This window comes from Lepidochelys kempii, chromosome 14 (assembly GCF_965140285.1).
Source record: "Lepidochelys kempii isolate rLepKem1 chromosome 14, rLepKem1.hap1, whole genome shotgun sequence".
Lineage (NCBI taxonomy): Eukaryota > Metazoa > Chordata > Testudines > Cheloniidae > Lepidochelys > Lepidochelys kempii.
The window spans coordinates 36,836,358-36,852,280 of NC_136393.1; the positions used below are offsets into that span (position 1 = coordinate 36,836,358).

Below are 15,923 nucleotides of genomic sequence, written 5' to 3' on the forward strand. Positions count from 1 at the left end.
CAGAACACGTCGTGGGGGGGGGAGGGGAGTGGCACTATATGTGAAAGAAAATGTAGAATCAATAAAATAAAAATCTGAAATGAATCCACATGTTCCATAGAATCTCTATGGAGAGTAATTCCATGATCTAATAAGAATAGAACAGTAGGGATCTATTTTCGACCACCTGACCAGGACAGTGATTGTGACGATGAAATGCTAAGGGAGCTTAAAGAGGCTATAAAAATAAAGAACTCAATAATAGTGGGGGATTTCAATTATCCCCATATTGCCTGGATACATGTCACCTCAGGACCAAATGCAGAGACAAAATTTCTCAATACTTTAAATGACTGCTTCTTGGAGCAGCTGGTTCAGGAACCCACAAGAAGAGGCAACTCTCGATCCAGTCCTGAGTGGAGCACAGGATCTGGTCCAAGAGGTAACTATAACAGGACCGCTTGGAAATAGTGACCATAATATAATAATATTTAACACTCCTGTGGTGGGAAGAACTCCTCAACAGCCCAACACTGTGGTGTTTAATTTCAGAAAGAGGACCTATGCAAAAACGAGGAAGTTAGTTAAACAGAAATTAAAAGGTACAGTGATTAGAGTATAATTCCTGCAAGCTGCATGGACACTTTTCAAAGACACCATAATAGAGGCTCAACTTAAATGTATACCCCAAATTAAAAAACACAGTAAAAGAACTAAAAAAGAGCCACCGTGGCTTAACAACCATGTAAAAGAAGCAGTGAGAGATTTAAAAGGCATCTTTTAAAAATTGGAAGTCAAATCTTAGTGAGATAAATAGAAAGGAGCATAAACACTGCCAAATTAAATGTAAAAATGTAGTAAGAAAAGCCAAAAAAGAGTTTGAAGAACAGCTAGCCAAAAGCTCAAAAGGTAATAACAAAATGTTTTTTAAGTACATCAGAAGCAGAAAGCCTGCTAAACAACTAGTGGGGCCCCTGAACGATCAAGATACAAAAGGAGCACTTAAAGACACTAAAGTCATCGCAGAGAAACTAAATGAATTCTTTGCTTCAGTCTTCACGGCTGATGATGTTAGGGAGATTCCCAAATGTGAGCCGTCTTTTGTAGGTGACAAATCTGAGGAATTGTCACAGATTGAAGTGTAACTAGAGGAGGTTTTGGAATGGAGAAACTTAACAGTAACAAGTCACCGGGACCAGATGGCATTCACCCAAGAGTTTTGAAACAACTCAAATGTGAAATTGCAGAACTATTAACTATAACCTGTCCTTTAAATCAGCTACTGTACCCAAGGACTGAAAGATAGCTAATGTAACGCCAATATTTAAGAAGGACTCTAGAGGTGATCCTGGCAATTACATGCAGGTAAGTCTAACATCAGTACCGGGCAAATTAGTTGAAACAATATAAAAGAATAAAATTATCAGACACACAGATTAACATAAATTGTTGAGCGAAAGTCAACATGGTTTCTGAAAAGGGAGATCATGTCTTACTAATCTATTAGAGTTCTTTGAGGGGGCCAACAAACATGTGGACAAGGGGGATCCAGTGGATATAGTGTACTTAGATTTCCAGAAAGCCTTTGACAAGGTCCCTCACCAAAGGCTCTTATGTAAATTAAGTTGTCATGGGATAAGAGGGAAGACCTTTGCATGGATTGAGAACTAGTTAAAAGACAGGGAATAAAGGGTAGAAATAAATGGTAAATTTTCAGAATGGAGAGGGGTAACTAGTGGTGTTCCCCAAGGGTCATTCCTAGGACCAATCCTATTCAACTTATTCATAAATGATCTGGGGAAAGGGGTAAACAGTGAGGTGGCAAAATTTGCAGATGATACTAAACTGCTCAAGACAATTAAGACCAAAGCAGACTGTGAAGAACTTCAAAAAGATCTCACAAAACTAAGTGATTGGGCAACAAAATGGAAAATGAAATTTAATGTGGATAAATGTAAAGTAATGCACATTGGAAAAAAATAACCCAACTACACATACAATATGATGGGGGCTAATTTAGCTACAACTAATCAGGAGAAAGATCTTGGAGTCATCGTGGATAGTTCTCTGAAGACATCCACACAGTGTGCAGCGGCAATCATAAAAGCAAACGGGATGTTAGGAATCATTAAAAAAGGGATAGAGAATAAGACGGAGAATATCTTATTGCCCTTATATAAATCCATGCTATGCCCACATCTTGAATACTGCATACAGATGTGGTCCCCTCATCTCAAAAAAGATATACTGGCATTAGAAAAGGTTCAGAAAAGGGCAACTAAAATGATTAGGGGGTTGGAACAGGTCCCATATGAGGAGAGATTAAAGAGGCTAGGATTTTTCAGATTGGAAAAGAGGAGACTAAGGGGGGATATAATAGAGGTATATAAAATCATGAGCGGTGTGGAGATAGTGAATAAAGAAAAGTGATTTACTTGTTCCCATACTATAAGAACTAGGGGCCACCAAATGAAATTAATGGGCAGCAGGTTTAAAACAAATAAAAGGAAGTTCTTCTTCACTCAGCACACAGTCAATCTGTGGAACTCCTTGCCTGAGGAGGTTGTGAAGGCTAGGACTATAACAGGGTTTAAAAGAGAACTGGATAAATTCATGGAGGTTAAGTCCATTAAAGGCTATTAGCCAGGATGGGTAAGGAATGGTATCCCTAGCCTCTGTTTGTCAGAGGGTGGAGATGGGTGGCAGGAGAGAGATCACTTGGTCATTACCTGTTAGGTTCACTCCCTCTAGGGCACCTGACAATGGCCAGTGTCGGCAGATAGGATACTGGGCTGGATGGACCTTTGGTCTGACCCAGTATGGCCGTTCTCATGTTCTTGTGTTCTTATATCCCTGTCAGCTTGGGACTCCAGAACCCTCTCTTGTTGAGTCAGACAAGCAAGCCTGCTGAAACAGAGACTCAGGGTCTGAACCACATCCCCAGAGCTGCAGGCTTTCACTGAAAACCACTCAGCAGGTACTCCTGTCTCCAGCACCCAGATGCCCAGCTCCCAGTGGGATCCAAACCCCAAATAAATCTGTTTTACTCTGTATAAAGCTTATACAGGGTAAACTGATAAATTTTCTGCCCTCTATAGCACTGATAGAGAGATATGCACAGCTGTTTGCCCTCCCTCCACAGGTATTAATCACTTACTCTGGGTTAATTAATAAACAAAAGTGATTTTATTAAGTATTAATCCCCCCCTTCTAAATGGAAAAGAACCAGGTTTAAGATGGATTCCCGTACCAGGTGACGTGGTCACATGTCCTGTGAGACCGCAAGCCTTCATTCTTTCCGGACTGATTCATATGAATACAGGAAGGCTTACAATTAAACAGAGCCATTTACAACCAATTGTCCTGGTTAATGGGAGCCATCAAGATTCTAAACCACCATTAATGGCCCACACTTTGCATAGTTACAATAGGAATTCAGAGTAATACTTTATATTTCTAGCTTCAGTCACAAGAATTACACATTCATACAAATTGGATGAACACACTCAGTAGATTATATGCTTTGTAATGATACCTTACAAGAGACCTTTTGCATAAAGCATATTCCAGTTACATTATATTCACATTCATAAGCATATTTCCATAAACATATGGAGTGCAACATCACAAGAAGGTCTCAAAGCACTTCACCATGAAGGTCAGGGTCATTATCCCCATTTTGCAGATGGTGGACCTGAGGCACAAACAAGGGAAGATTAAGCTGTCATGAGTGAGAGAGGAATCAGCTGCACTGACAGCAGTGGAGTTACTCCATATTTACACTGGGGTGAATGAGAGGTAGAAGCAGGCCCATTGACTCCAGTGGGCCAAAAACCAGATTCTCTTGGCCTGATCATCCACTCACTTACACTGGCTTTACACAGGTATAACTCCATTGACTTCAGGGGCGGTTATTCTGGATTTACACTGGGATAGGCTCAGGATCTTGCCCCATGTGTACACAGCGTGTGCCTGAATTTCAGAGGAGCAGAGGGAATCACAACCCTGGTCAAACCACATGGACTAGATCCTCACATTGAGTAAATAAGCCAATCTGTGTTGATTTTAGTTGAGCAATGCTAGGTGACAGCTGCTGGGGATCTGACCCAGTTTGACCTGGGATTTCAGGAACGACAGGTGCCCATTTCTCATTTTTTTGCCCTGAGCTGAAATCTAGTAGACACTGCATTTCATTCTTAAAGATGCTTTACATTTACTTTCTGAAAATAAATTACAAAAAGAATCATTTCCTTTTTTGAAAGATTTGTTTCCCTCACTCAATGGAGCTAGAAAGTGTTTTGCTGTATTGAAACAGAGGAAAATAAAATAAAGCACAAAGTATCCGTCATTCCCACCTCATGTACCAGACGTCCCCTGCAGGAGCAGTAGCAGCCAGACCATGAGGTGCCCACTCACACTTTGATCTTGTAAGCCAGATTCCCAAAGGTGTTTAGGCACATAAAGATGCAGACAGGCACCTAGTGGGTCTTTCCAAAGCACCTTAATAGATGAGGTGCCTAAATCCCATTGGATGTTATGTGGCTAACCTGCTTAGGCACTTCTGAAAATCCCATTGAGGCCCAGCTCTTCAAAGGTATTTAGGAACATTAGCTTTCTTCCAGTCTTCTGGAACATCCCCAGTATTCCAATACATACTGAAAATCAACATTAACAGTTCAGTGAGCTCCTCAGCCGGGTCCTTTACAACTCTTGGATTCAAGTTGTCTGTACCTGACTGGTTTAAAAATGTCTAACTTTAGTAAATTCTGTTTAACATCCTCCAGAGATACTAGTGGAATGGAAAGTGTATCATCACCATATGATGAGACTATCTCACCTGTTTTTCCTGAGATTCAGAACAGAAATATTTATTGAACACTTCCACCTTTTTTGCATGATCATTGATAATTCTGTCATTTCCATCTATTAATGGACCAATACCATTGTCAGGATTCTTTTTGTTCTTAATATACTTTAAAAACTCCCTATTGTCCTTAACTCTGCTGGCCATCAAGTTCTACTTGTGTCCCTTTGCTTTCCTTATCAGTTTTCTACAGTTCCTAACTTCTGATTTATATTGATTACTATCAACTTCCCCTTTCTTCATTTTTTATACATTATTTCTTAGTTTGTTTTATAGCTGCCTTCATTTACCCTCTAAACAAGGTCATTTTTAAACCAGCACAACATTTTTCCTCAGTTGTGGGATTGTGGATCTTGGGGTATCTAGTAAAGTGTTTTTTGAATGATTCCCAAGCATCATTTACATTTATATTTATAAGTGAAAGCTTGGATTCTGTGAAAATTGTCCTAATATTTTCTATATTGTATTTTAATGATAATCTGCAAAGTCACTGCATCCCGTTGTACATAATTTCTGTTCTCCCCAGCTCTGATGCATGCCTTGGTGTTTGGAAATGTGACTGCTATAATTCAGAGGATATACTCCAGATGGTCCCTTTATCACAAAAGAACCAAGGATCTAAAGGACTTTAAACGGGTCCATCACCTGCCACAGCAGTTAAAGCAGAGGATGCTTGAATATTTCCAAACCACCCGGTCTGTCAATAATGGGATAGATTCCAATGAGGTAATAATCAAAGAGTGGCTTCCATTGGCTTCTTAGATTTGTTCTAATTGAGTTTTTTTGTTAAGATGGTTTTATTCTGAAATGTTATGTGAAGTCACACATCAGAAAGAATGTGCATAAGGAATAAAGCTGAGTTTGTTATCCCAGAGGGGATATGTAGGTTCTTGAACCATCTGTTTTGGAATATCAGACTCCTTGAAAATACAAATTCAAATTTCAGCAGGATCACCTAAGCCCACCATAATTTGGAAGCACTGAAGTACCATTCAGCAGGGTTTTTTTTTTATGATGCCCTGAAACAGAGGTGTTTCTGTCCTGCACCAAATGTTAAAGTATTCATGGTACTTTTCCTAAGAGTAGGGATTTCTTCCCAGTCCTTGACCAAAATTACTACTTCCTCCATCCTTACCCTCTCTTCACTGTTTTCAACCTTTTGTACATAGGTATCTGCATTTCATGGATGTTGTCTGTACAGAGGTTGTGAAACATGATTGTATCCTTTAGGCTGAAATGCACTATCTGAATCTAAAAATATACTTATTACTACTTACATATTTTTGAATGTTGACTAATTACTTAAGAAGAGTAATATGAATGTGAAAGTTAGAGAGAGAATTCTGGTGGTTTCTTTATATATGACTTAACTGAATTGTTTATTATTTTACTCCATAGGATATGATGACTTTCTTTGGCCCAATGCTTGTTTGAACAAACCATTCCGTTGGGCATTCATTATAACATGTATCCTTATAAAACTCAATAAATGTGAAGATTTTGGTTTCAGAACATTCCTTTTGAAATTTTCTTCAAAACACAAGGGGTGGGATTTTCACCAGTACTAAGTGACTTAGGTACATACTGGGAGATTTTCAGAGGAACAGATGCCAGTTGCTTCTTCCTATTAACTTTCAAAAAGTTACTTAAGCACTTTTTCTAAATCTCTCCCTCCCTACCCCCGCCCCCCAAAAAAGAAAAAAAATCTTGCGATGCCTTGGTGGTGGACAGGAGAACATTTCATCAATTTTTATGCCATCCTGTCATAAATATAAAGGGAAGGGTAACAACCTTCCTGTATACAGTACTACAAAATCCCTCCTGGCCAGAGCCACAAAATCCTTTTACCTGTAAAGGGTTAAGAAGCTCAGGTAACTTGGCTGGCACCTGACCAAAAGGACCAATAAGGGGACAAGATACTTTCAAATCTGGGGGTGGCGGGGAAAGGTTTTGGTCTGTCTGTTTTGTGTGCTTGCCAGACACAGATCAAGGAAGCAAGCAATCCAACTCCATTAGAATTAGTAAGTACTAGCAAGGGAATGCGTTAGCTTATTTTTGTTTTGGCTTGTGATTTTCTCTGTGCTGAGAGGAAGATGTATTCCTGGTTTTCTTTTTGTAACTTTAAAGTTTGGCCCAGAGGGAAATTCTCTGTGTTTCTGAATCTTTTGTTACCCTGTAAAGTTATTTTCCATCCTGATTTTACAGAGGTGATTTTTACCTTTTTTAAAAAAATAAAATCCTTCTTTTAAGAACCTGACTGATTTCTCGATTGTCCTAAGACGCAGGGGTTTGGGTCTGTGATCACTTTGTAACCAATTGGTTGGGATATTATTCTCAAGCCTTCCCAGGAAAGGGGGTGTAAGGGCTTGGGGGGATATTTTGGGGGAATAGGAACTCCAAGTGGTCGTTTCCCTGATTCTTTGTTAAATCACTTGGTGGTGGCAGCGTACCCTCCAAGGGCAAAGAATTTGTGCCTTGGGGAAGTTTTAACCTAAGCTGGTAGAAATAAGCTTAGGGGGTCTTTCATGAGGGTCCCCACATCTGTATGCTAGAGTTCAGAGTGGGGAGGGAACCTTGACACACCCCATATGAAAAAAGCATCTATGAGCAGAAACATGTACTTATTAATTTTCCTCTGCTACACTAGATCTGTTGAGAAACTGATATAAGTGACATCAGAACCAGGCTCAAAATTACAATGGGAGCTTGCCTGAATTAGGACTGAGGAAAAACTAGGAAGAAGTATCCACCGTTTGCCTTCATCAGGGTTTTGCACCTCATTCCACCTCATCACTATCCCCGTTTCCCCCTAACGTCCAACGTAACACCATAGAGGGAACTCTGCAAGGGCGAACCTTATGGAGGTTTGGTCCCCCATAACCACTACCATGGGTTTTACCACAGAAGTGGGCAATATAGTCCTGAATAAGGGTTAATTAAGGAATTCAGGATCTGGACCACAGTAACACTGTTTGCAGTTAGGGTTCCTTGGGCGGGGTGGGGTGGGTGTGATATTCAGGGTAAAACTCCATGATTAGAACAGCAAACACAGTTTAAATGGAAATACATTGATAGACCTTTCCCTTCCTTTGCAGCTATGATTTGCAGCTTCCTATTTAAAATGCCTATCTCCCATTCACACAATACATGATATGAACATTTTAAGAGGACTCTATTGCAGCTCAACATAATTAACATCACTTGTTTCTGTTCATGCCATATAGGGCTGGCATGAATTATTAGTTGTTTTATTTCTAGTTGGGGTCATTGTGCCAGGCATTGTTGCCACAAAGAACATATAAGCTATACAAAATAGCCTATTTTCTTCTATCAAAAAGCTGCAAGAATTGTGCGTGCATTCTGTGCACAAGATAAACTTGTAATACAAATGTATTTTTAATTACCAAAAAAAAACCCCTTAATATATTATAAAGTATCCCTGAAATCAATGGGTGTAAGGACTCAGTAAGAACTAAGGACTGCAAGATTTGGCCCTCCATAATGTGTATTTTACTTTAAACATAAATGCATAAGAGAAAACCTAAGCATAAAGGCACTGTGTACATTGCTAGTAACTCAGATCATTTATGCAAAAAAGTAAAATACATTATTTTACACTTAACATCAATCTCCTTTTTCCTTTTTGGACAGCTTTTAAAAGACTTTCCAGATGAGCTGCGCTCAGACATCACCATGCACTTGAACAAGGAGATTCTGCAGCTGTCCCTTTTTGAGTGTGCCAGCCGTGGTTGCCTCAGGTCTCTGACTATGCATATCAAAACCTCCTTTTGTGCTCCTGGGGAGTACCTCCTCTGGCAGGAGATGCCTTGCAGGCTATCTCTTTTGTGTGCTCAAGTTCCATGGAAGTACTGAAAGATAGTGTAAGGGGACTGTTGCCCCCTTACTAACATTCAGTGTGGGTGTTTTAGTTGGCTAGCTCCAGTACTAAAAAGGGGGAAGGGTCGATGGGGAATCAGGACCCTGAGACTGACAGCCCCCAGGAGCAATGGGGAGAGGCCAATGTTCCAGGTCAGCCTGAATGACAGGGTGAGCAGGCTAATCAGGGAGTCAGGAGGTCAGGGAGGTCCCATCCTCCTCCGGGTGAGCTGGAATTGCCTGGGTCAGACAGAGTGGGGCCAAGCGAAGGAGAAAGCAGGGGCCCAAGCTGAGCTGGGGAGCAGAGCTGTGCCAGATCCAGAGGGACCAGAAAAGCAGCCCAGAGTGAGCAGACCCTGTCCTGGGAGCAGAGCTGCAGCAACCAGAGGCAGAGGGGCCAAAGAAGCAGCCCAGGGAGCTGGAGGCAGAGCAGCAGCACTGAGACCAAGTGGTGGAGCTGTGGCTGGAGCAGTCTGGAGCTGGGTGCGGTGAGCAGCTGGGGAGAGTGAGGGGGACCCTGGGCAGCGGGCCCAGCACAGGGAGATGCCTCAGCCAAGAGGCTCTACAGGCCAGGCCTGGATTGTAACCGCGACAAGGCGGGGGCAACACTGGGAAGAAGAAAAGGAGTACTTGTGGCACCTTAGAGACTAACCAATTTATTTGAGCATACAGCTCACTTCATCTGGGAAGAAGGGTTCTACCACTTAGAGCCTGAGAGCGTGAGGCCACCACTAGAGCAAGTGTCCAACCCACAGCATCCCTGCAGCACAGCCAGGGCCTGAGAAGAAGGCTTGGGACATACAAGGAACAGACTTTGAACTGCCCTGACGTTCCAGAGACACTCTTTGTGATGTTCCCTGCCAGAGAGCCGGTTAATGTGTTTCCGTTAACCTTTCCCATTTTTCCTTATTCTTTTTAAAATTAATTGTTTATTAAATAACTTGTATTTGCTTTACATTGTATGTAATGGTCAGTGGGTCAGAGAAGTGTCCAGTGCAGACAGAGTACCCCGGAGTGGGGACACCCTAACTCCTGTCCTAGGTGACCACAGCAGGGTTGGGGGTCGAGCCCCCCAGGAATCCTGGGCCCAGCCTTGTTGGGGTTACGAGGACTCTGCCAGACAGGAGAGTGGAAGGGGAGTCCTCAAGTGCAGGGAGGACACTGGGTAAAGGAAGTGGGAGCGAGGACTCAGATCCTTTCACTAGCTCACTTCACCGGGGTAGTGCAGAAGCCAGGAAAGTTCCCCACAAGAGCGGGGAACTTACCCATGCTTACAATAGCATGGTGCTGGCAGTTCTTGGTAGGTTAATATTTAACATCTTCAAAGAAAATGAATAGTCCTCTAATGCAGACAATACTGTAAAGTTAAATGTTAACAAAGATAAATAAACATCTCCAGATAACACTTAGACCACTGCTAACAGATAGATGAGTGTGTCCTAGCAATACTGATGAGAGATGAGCCAAAATCAGGTCCCTAGATCTGCTATATATGCAACACAAATATCCCTAAGGTTTTCATTCTGAGTTAAATTCAAGACTAGAAGGGACCTATTTTTAGTTCAGAAGAGGCCCAAATCGCATGAATGATGATCTTACAATAATTCATCGTTTGAGGCAAAAATCTCAAGAAAACAGCTCTCAAGATGTTGGCGCCATTAAATCCAATCCCAACCCACCGGCATAATTCAGATGGGACCCAGGTGCAAGGACCCTACTAGGGGCATGGGTCAGAGCCCGAGTCCTACTGTGACTTGAGTCCAACCGCTATCATTTTGCTGTATGGACACAGCTCAAGCCACAAACCCGAGTCAGAAGGTCTGCGGAGTGCAGTGTGGACATGTTAGTATGTCTTTAAGACCTGGGTCCAGCAATTGTAAACCCAGGTTTACAATGCAGTGTGGGCTTGGAAACACCGAGTCCACAAAGCCATTAAGGAAGGGGATGAACAGGTGGATTCATAGATTCACATTTTCACAGGCTCCAAGGCCGGTAGGAACCACCACAACCATCCAGGCTGACTCCCCATAAAAACACAAAAATACAATACATACAGGCCTCGGAATTTCTCCTGGAGGCTGGATTAAAGCATGTCTTTTATAACATAGCTCCATTCCTTTCAGCATAGTTACCCCTCATTCACACTGAGAGGAGAAACATGCCTATTGTTTTCAGTGCAGTTGCTTGTGATTTAGGCCAGTGACAATGGGATGAGAATCAGTAGGGGGCTCATGAGAAATATAGAAGTGACAGACCAGACAATTGAACCTTTTTCTGCATCCACCCGAAATGCAGATCATAGACACTAGCGGAGACTTGACTGGGAGTTTGGGTAAGAATTGAGTAAGAATCTGAGGAGATAGCCCATGGACTTCAGTGTGAATATGGCCCAAGTAACAATATTGCCCAGTAAGGCTAGGATGTTCAAAGGGGCTTAAGGGAATTAGGATCCTGGTTTTCAATGGGACTTGAGAACCTAAATCCCATAGTCTCCTTTGAAAATCCCAGCATGAATGAGCACTAAGTAAATAATGACTAATAAGAAAGTAAATAATGAATGAGGACTGGGTAAACCCCAAATCAGCTTTCTACAGCTTTGACTGGGCTTTCTGTGCCTTTGCTGATTGGCTGTTCGCTCCAACGGTCCCCGTCCCCCAGCCTCCTCACCTCAAAGTGTGTCCACACTGCATGCTTCTTTTGGTGGCATGTGGAGTACATATGCAGGCAGCCCCCTAGCACAGGTGTAAATAGCAGTGTAGACGGCGAGGCGTGGCTTAGGTGAGATAAGAAACACTTGAAGCCTGTTTGTATGTGTTCAAGTACAGACCCTACACATCTCTCCACTCGCCCAAGCAGTGCTGTCTACACTGTTATTTTCAGCTGTGTAGCGTACTGCTGCCTCCCCAGTGCCAGAGCCTTTCCCCGCCCCAGGAAAAGACTCCAGCAGTGGGGAAAGGCTCTGGCAGGGGGGATGTAGCCAGGAAAGGCTCCAGTAGCTCCCCACTGTTGAAGCTTTTCCCCACCGCCTTTCCCCTGCCAGAGCTTTCACTGGCCCGTGCAGCTACACACTGCAGCATGGAAACCACTTGCATTGCACTGCAGCATGTAGCTACACATGCCGTATCCGCTGTCGCCAGTGGTGTGAGGTGTAGACATAGTCTCAGTTTCACTTCACACCTGGCCCCTTTAACATTTTTCCCCCTGTCCTGACCTGCTCATTCCTCCTTCCCTTCCATGCCCCCTTTCCCTTCCTTTTTTTTTTCCATCAAGCTGATCATCCCCCTAACTAATCCCCTAACTAACCCTAACATTGAGCAAGGACATAAAGTATGGATGAGTAAACATGGAGTTAGAAATGAATGAATGAACAAAGCGAATAAACACTGAGTAGCCACTGAATGATGGTCTCTGGCTGTAGATGAATGAGTATAGGATAGAGGATTTAGAGTGTGTATGGGTTTTTTGAGGGGGGAGGTTAAATTATTTTTCCCCATATCCCTACTTAGCTCCACTCAGTCATCTTTCCCAATTATTGTTTTGGCAGTGAGGAAAGCAGACTGTGGAGATGAGAAAGGGAAACCACTCCTCACACACTGAATTCATCATCTTGGGCTTCCCAGGGCTTCCGGAGCACCAGGTGCTACTCTTTGCGCTCTTCATAACCATCTATGTGCTGACCCTGATGGAAAACCTGGTCCTGATTGTGACTATCAAGTTGAACTATCAGCTTCACACCCCCATATATTTCTTCCTGAGCAGTCTCTCCCTCTTGGAAATATTCTATGTCTCAGTGGCTGTTCCCAAACTGCTCTCCAACCTCTTATTGTGGGAAAAGGCCATCTTTCTGGGGGGCTCCATGGCTCAGCTGTATTTCTTCTTATCTCTGGCTTCCTCTGAGTGTTTTCTCCTGGCCACAATGGCTTACGATCGCTATTTAGCCATCTGCTGCGCTACCCAGCCCTCATGAATCACAGAGCCTGCACTGTGCTGAGCCTGGGCTCCTGGCAGAGTGACTTCCTGGCTTCATTCCTGTCCATCATGATGATCTCCAGCCTGAAGTTCTGCAATGCTAACACCATCCAGCACTTCTTTTGTGACCTCTCACCCCTCCTGAAGCTGTCGTGCACAGACATCTCCACCATCAAGACGCTGTCTGTCCTTGTGAAATCCCTGTGACACCCTTGTGATATCCCTGCTAGTGACAGGAACCTCCTACATCTGCATCTTTTCCACGGTGGCCAGGATCCCATCCACATCTGGGAAGCATAAAACTTTCTCCACCTGTGCTTCACACCGGGTTGTGGTCTCCATGTTCTACGCCACCACCATCTTCATGTAAGCCCGGCCCAGGGCCATCGGCACCTTCGGCCTCAACAAGCTGGTGTACATGCTGTACAAAGTGGTGGCCCCATTCCTGAACCCCATCATCTACAGTCTGAGGAACAGGGAAGTGAGGGAGACCCTGGGAAAAGTGTGAGGCAGCAAAGCCAACTCCTTGGTCTTCATTGTTAGAGTTAAGTGGGGATAGAATTGAAGAGTCATTGAGTTTAAGACCAGAAGGGACCACCAGGTTATCTAATCTGACCTCCTGTATATCACAGGCCACCAACACCACTCAACACACTAAACCCAAGAACCGGAATTAGACCGAAGTATTACAGCCCCCAGGAGACTCAACTATGGGAGAATAGGAGGGACCAAGGTTTACACCAATGCCCAAGGCACTTGCAATGGCAGGGATCTGATTCAATGAGAGATACCCAGATAGGATGGTGAAACCTTACTGAACTGACACCATTTACAATAGTATTGGGCCATACTGTGTTCCTCACAGCAGAGTTGCTAACTCCTATGCTGATGGATAAGGTACATTTATATTTTAAGTCCTTGAAGGCTGGGATTTTGCATAGGACACTAGGGGAATTAGGTGCCAAAATCTCATTGCATTCTTATAGGAGTTGCATGTCTAACTCCTTTGGTCACCTTTCAGAATTCTAGCCTAAGGCAGTTAGGTACCCAGTTCCCATTGATTTTCAATGGAATTTTAACACCTAAATCATCACTGGATGCGTGTGTTTCCAGTGGGATCCCTCAGGGATCAGTTCTTGGCTCTACGCTATGTAACATATTTATTAATGACCTGGAAGAAAACATAAAATCATCACTGATAAAGTTTGCAGATGACACAAAAATTGGGGGAGTGGTAAATATTGAAGAGGACAGGTCCCTGATCCAGAGAGATCAGGATCACTTGGTAAATTGGGTGCAAACAAACAATACGGGTTTTAATGCAGCTAAATGTAAATGTATACATCTAGGAACAAAGAATTAGGCTATGTCTACACTACCACTTATGTCAGCAAAACTTATGTCGCTCAGGGTTGTGAATATTCCACCCCCCGAGCGACATAAGTTACGCCGTCGTAAGTGGCAGTGTGCACAGTGCTATGTCAGTGGGAGAGCTTCTCCTGCCAACATAGCTACCACCGCCCATTGGGGGTGGTTTAGTTATGCTGACAGGAGAGCTCTCTCCCATCATCACAGAGCGGCTACACGAGAGGTCATACAGGGGTGCAGCTGCAGCGGTACAGCTGTGCCACTGTAATCTCTGTAGTGTAGACATAGCCTTAGGCATACACTGGGAAGCAGTGATTCTTCCCTAGTAGCAGAGAAAGGTCTAACATGATCCAATGGCGGGAAGCTGAAGCGAGACAAACTCAGACTGGAAATAAGGCATACATTTTTAACCGTGAGGCTAATTAACCATTGGAACAATTTACTGAGGGTCGTGGTGGATTCTTCATCCCTGACAATTTTTAAATCAAGATTGGATGTTCTTCTAAAAGATCTGATCTAGTACTTATTTGGGGGAAGTTCTCTGGCCTGTGTTATACAGGAGGTCAGAGCAGATGATCACAGTGGTCCCTTCTGGCTTGGAATCTATGAACTCCCTTAAAGGTCTTTTGACAATGCCAGCCAAAATAGCTCATAATTGGTCCTTAGGTCCTGTGCTGTAGAGGGGTGAATTTCACCTATAGTGCAGGAACTAAATTATGACTTAAAAATCTCACATTTGATCTGTGTTAAATTATGGCTGTGAAACGTGTAAGCAGAGTCAGACTGAGCTCTACCCTGACATCTGGTGGTGAGCTGTGGAAAAGGACTTGAGGGGCTGATCTCGTTTGCATGGGCCCACTCAGCCCACCTAGCATGATGGGACTGCTTGTCCAAATGGTCACTTTGGTTCCTGTGGAATCCCCGTTCTCTTCGTTATTGGGGCAGGAGTAATAAAGGGTTGTTATCCTGGTTATGTGAATCAAGGACAGTAGAACTGTACTTGGCATTTTATGATGGAGGGACTCACCCTCATCTAAGTAGCAGTTGCTAGGCAAGGGACATGGGTTCAGAAGCCCAATGAAATGAGGGAGTTGGGGGAGAAGTATATGCATTTAGTAGTGTGGTGATCTTCTGAAGACCTTGAACACTACTTTGATCTTTTCTTTCTCCTGAGTATAATAGCAGAGCTAATTTTGATTCTATTAGAAATCTTGTTACATGCTATAGAGCTCACATTACTAATTCCTAAGTCTAAGCATTAGACCTACTTTGGGCTAGTGGCTCTGAGTGTGCTAGCAGTGGGCCCTTCCCTACTAACAGCTGAAATCACTGAGAGCTGTGTTAAGTTGGGGAGGGGGGCAGAAGACATATTGGTGAGCAGCTAGCAGGGCAGCTGGTGGAGCAGAGCAGTTAGTAGAGAGGCATGGCTAGCAGGGTGGCTGTCAGAGAGGTGCAGCAGGTGGTGAAGATTGCAGCAGAACCCCACAAAGAGGCATGGCAATTAGCCGTTGACCTGAACAGTGGAGCATGTAAGATGCTTCCCCCCGTAACTCTCCCAACTTCCACCTACGCTGGGAGATAAACTCTGCAAATTAACTTCTGAACTCGGGGGGCTGCACTGACCAAGGACAGAAACTGTGGAAGGGGCGATTTTTGGGTTGCTGGACTTAAGATTCTGAGGGGAAAAGGACACTGCCAAATTTACTTTGGCATGGGCCTTTTGCTCATGGTTTGTGTTATGAAACCTGTTTGTGGTGTTTTCCCAACATAATGCCACATTGTTTCCCTCCTTTATTAACAGGCTTTTGCTACACTCAGACTCTGTGCTTGCGAGAGGAAAAGTATTGCCTCTTCAAGGCACCCAGGG

The 15,923-nt window shown here is 43.5% G+C and overlaps 1 pseudogene; it reads left to right on the plus strand.

The window, feature by feature from the left end:
- Positions 1–12,284: 12,284 nt before the first annotated feature.
- On the plus strand, positions 12,285–13,196 carry LOC140897477 (olfactory receptor 226-like; annotated as a pseudogene).
- The last annotated feature ends 2,727 nt before the right edge of the window (positions 13,197–15,923 follow it).